The sequence below is a fragment of the Lolium rigidum genome, chromosome 4 (assembly GCF_022539505.1).
Source record: "Lolium rigidum isolate FL_2022 chromosome 4, APGP_CSIRO_Lrig_0.1, whole genome shotgun sequence".
NCBI lineage: Eukaryota > Viridiplantae > Streptophyta > Magnoliopsida > Poales > Poaceae > Lolium > Lolium rigidum.
The window spans coordinates 188,068,203-188,072,511 of NC_061511.1; the positions used below are offsets into that span (position 1 = coordinate 188,068,203).

The window sequence follows — 4,309 nt, forward strand, 5'->3', positions numbered from 1 at the left end:
TAAATGAAAGGAAAGTGCCTACCTCAGACATATCATGCTCCAATCAAGAGATCAGAACTTGGGTTTCCAATTACAAGACTCGGCTTCCCACGATTTTCCTTCAAAAAATCAATAGACTAAAAAGAAGTGAAGGTGGGCAATTTTCCTTTCCTTGCCTTTCATTAAGAAAGGGCAGTCTTATTTTGATGCAATATGCAAGGACAAATCTAATGCAAGTGTAATAGAGTATACACCATTAACTCGTTCAGAATACACATTCAAGAGAAGCTGGAAACAGATTTCGTATGGCCTCTAAAAGAGAATTGAAACATTATAACTGAAAAGAATATAGTAAACCGAAGGAAGAGGCAGGACAAACAGCACAAAATCAAGCACACCTCCCTTGCAAAATCTGCCTATCTCGAACCATCCACAATCTCAACATCTCTTGGTGGTGGTGAGAAAATGAAGCTTGCAACATGATCTGACTGAGCCAAGTTCCAAAATAATAGAGCAACAGAACGCATAAATAAAGAAACCGTATGCAAGTGTTGACCAGGAGTGCAACTTATAATCTGCACCAAAAGGCAGAAACTGAGGAGATACAGCAAAAAAAAAAATAGATTTCAATAAAGCCAAATGAGCTCATTCATCAAAGCGATAGATGGGGAGTTACAGAAAATATAGCTTTTATGGAAGCTATAAATGAGCTCATACATCAAAGAGATAGATAATTGTCCAATATACATGATATAGACTTCTATTTAAAGTTAAAATGTTCATGCAACAAAGCAGCACATAGAACTGCTAGGAACTTAAGAGGCATGTCTTGGTACCAAGCATACCTTAAGGCTTAAGGGCTTACACAAGAGTACATCAGAAAAGGCTGAGATCATTTTTTTGCAACACACAGTACTGCTAGGAACTTAAGAGGCATGTCTTGGTACACAGAAGCATAACTTAAGGCTTAAGGGCTCACACAAGAGTACATCAGGAAGGGGTGCGATCATTTTTTTGTACGCCGCCTATATCCATTTCTCATCTTGATCTCCTCCGTTGTCGCATCTGACAGAGGGTTCATTGCCAGACTGCCACGGCAGTTGGAATTGTTGAACTCGTAAACACGCCTTGCGTTATCACTAAATGTCTTGAACCGACGGGCCATCTCACGACGGTCACGCGATATGCCATGAAACTTGCACCAGTGCTCATAGAAGGCCCACATGGCTTCCTTGGACTTGAGTACATTCTCATCAACAGGTGGATTGGGATATGCTTTGGGAACTTCTGTCATTCAGAATGCATAGAGTTACAATTTGATTTGTGGAAAATACGATAATTTGTACTACTGCTCTCAGCAGAGTAAATTTGATTAAACCAATGCAGAGTTATTATAACAAATTATCAGTTGGCACTACTAAATCAATCGACATGCTTGTTAGATGTGTGGTGAATAGAACAACTCCTAATGAATAGTGTCCAATCCATGGTTGTTTATTCATTCAAATATATCTACTGATAATAAGAAATTATATGTGAATTTCATTTCAGGTATTAAATTCTGAAGAATTCCTGTCGAAATAAAAAGACGTCGGAATTTCGGTATTCATACCCAAATTCCGAAGGAGACCCTTAGCTAGGGATTACCTGCAAGGGAGAAAGTGACGGCGTCTGCAGGGGAGCCACTGATGGCGGCTGCAGGGCGACCGGCACCAGCAAGACCTCCGACGGCTGAGGGAGAGGCGCGGGTTGCGAAGGCTGCCCGCGCGAGCTTGGACACCATGGAAGCCATAGCCTAGGTCGGAGGGAATAGATCTGTTAGCGGCGATGGTTTGCCTGAGCCCTCAACTTATATAGAGCGAAGGGGCTCTTGTCAGCCGTTGGATCGCTGTAGCCGGGATCCCCTTTCTATCGCTTGCAGCGAGCTCTACTCACGATCCAAATCCAATCACTTCGAGTTGCTCCCCAGAAGAAAGCCCACGCAAACCGGCCCGGAAAACATTGCGTCACTCGCGCGGGAGGGTGGCGGAGTGTTTTTCTTTTCTTTGTAAGTTGTGTCTTTTCCTTTTTCGCGCGTTTGTCATTATTTTTTTCGTTTACCCCTTTTGATTTTCTTTCAAGATTTTTCTGTGTACAGGCTTCTGCTAGAATTTAGCCAACCTCTTGCTACAATTTACACTTCCTATTAGAACGGAATAATAATTACTTCTGTTACTTCCTATTACTATTTCGCTGGTAACTTTGCAAATTAGAAAGTACAAACAAAAGCATGTTATTATATGTGTAAAAAAACCCAGTTCACATCAAACCAAACCAATGTTTTCTATGTGTCCAAAAAAAATCAAGCATACAAAATAAAATTTATGTCACCACTCTGAATAATTAGGTAAATTTCTATATTACTATATATGAGTTGGTGATGGCGGTACGTCGGCCGTCGCGCTTTGTGATCGTCATTGTAATCATCCTGACCATCCGATTTTAGCGCAATGTCTCGAAATGGTGTCACACTTCATACTAATTACACAAGAAATACCACCGCTAACAAACCATATCTCTACTAGGTGGACAGGCCAGTTTCGGTTCGCCGCCTACATTTTGTTTTGGTATTTCGTGGTAGGAGCGGTGGATTTATAGGTGTCTTCAACATGTCAGCGGTAGGCATGGTGGACTTGCGGGTGTTGTGAATGTGTCATTGGCTATTCTAACGCTTTAATTATCTTTGTTTTTTTTTGTTTTAACGCAAACATAAACAAAATACTTAGTAGAGGTTTAAACACGTTTAAACGTTAGACAAATCTAAAACGTCCTTTGTTGGACAAAGGGAGTAGAAGAGTAGGTGAAATCGTGTTCTAAGTATTTTGGTCACGCTTTGCCAAAATTTGTGGAATTATATTGACATAAATCGCACAATGTAATATTGGTGGAGTGTTTGTTTAACTAGCAAAGATATGTAATAAGTACAATGCACTAGCCAACACGTGAGTGATTCATTTGCTATGTTCGTTCATCCTAGAGTCATACGATGTAAGACAACGCTAATAGGCATAACTTAGCTACAACAGTTAGTTGAGTTGGTTGATCAACAACATTAATTGATGGTAGCTTGTATTTATTTAGCTGGTCATAGTGCAAAGTATCGTATAGTGGTATCATTCATATGATACTAGTCTATGATACTACCCCTATAATGGTTAGTATCATCTAGTAGTATCATAATCTCATGATATTTAATTATTTGTAGAATCTCAATGCAATTGTGTGTATAGGATGTATTTGATATTAAATTGTCTAGTTTCACGTGCTATGATACAGTATCATATATTATGATACCACTAGCATATCTCTCCTAATTAATTATAACGCCACATCAGATTTTTGCCAAGGTGGCATATATGATACTTCTTATGATACTAGCATTATGGGTAGTCTTATAAAGCAACACATATAACAATAGCCGTAAAATAATAGGCCATCACATTTATTCATACTCCCTCTGATCTGGAGAAGTATGAGAAGTGGACACTGTGCAAAAAGGTCATTCTTTCACCCCACAGTCTACCGTCCACACCGCACTTCATCTCATGCACCTTGTTCCGCAGGCGCCCCAGTTCCACATGTGTGACCTCGCCGGCGCCAGCCGGAGATCCCACACCGCCGACCAGAGTTCATCTTCCTCGAGCCATCCAACGCGAGGCCTCCCTCCTCGACACACACACTAGTAGGGAAAAGGCCTACCAGTCGTGTGCCATTTTTAGCTACCAGTCGCGAGCCCTGGCCCGCCACTGGTACCTCGCCAGTGGTAAGGTCCTACTAGTCACGTGCGTACCCGACACGCGACTAGTATGTTAGGTACTAGTCGCGTGCGCACCTGGCATGCTGCCAATAAGTTATTAGTCGTGTGCTCTCGTCCTGTCCGCTACTAGTTTTTTTTTTTGCTATTTTGAAAAAATCTGGGACCGGCCAGTGCCTAGTTGTCCACATGAATTTTCATAAAACAACCTAAAAACAAAAACAAAGCAATCGAATCTATGTTGCCTCTTTGTGGCATTGACGAGATATAGGAGAGGATCCGGACGTCGGCGCAGGGCATCGGTGGTGGTGGAGCAGGTCACCGGAGGTGGTCGCCGTTGTTTGAGAGGAGCAGGTGGCCTATGGTGGTGGAGAAGTGGCAGAGCAGGGCATCGGAGGTGGTCGTCGGAGAGGAGGTGGTCGTTAGAGAGGAGGTCATCATCGTTCGTTGCCGGAGAGGAGGTGGTCGTCGGAGGTGGTGGTCATCTTTGGTAGAGGAGGAGGGAAAGAAGTGGAAGAGGAGGAGGGGAGAAGGTGG

The 4,309-nt window shown here is 42.4% G+C and overlaps 1 long non-coding RNA gene across 1 annotated transcript; it reads right to left on the reverse strand.

Annotated features, from left to right (window-relative positions):
• Window positions 1-693: 693 nt before the first annotated feature.
• LOC124706300 lies at window positions 694-1,674 on the reverse strand. Its single transcript, XR_007004386.1, has 2 exons — window positions 1,627-1,674; window positions 694-1,266 (listed from the first exon to the last, which is right to left on the reverse strand). It is a non-coding gene; the product is annotated as an uncharacterized LOC124706300 (long non-coding RNA).
• Between the last annotated feature and the right edge of the window lie 2,635 nt (window positions 1,675-4,309).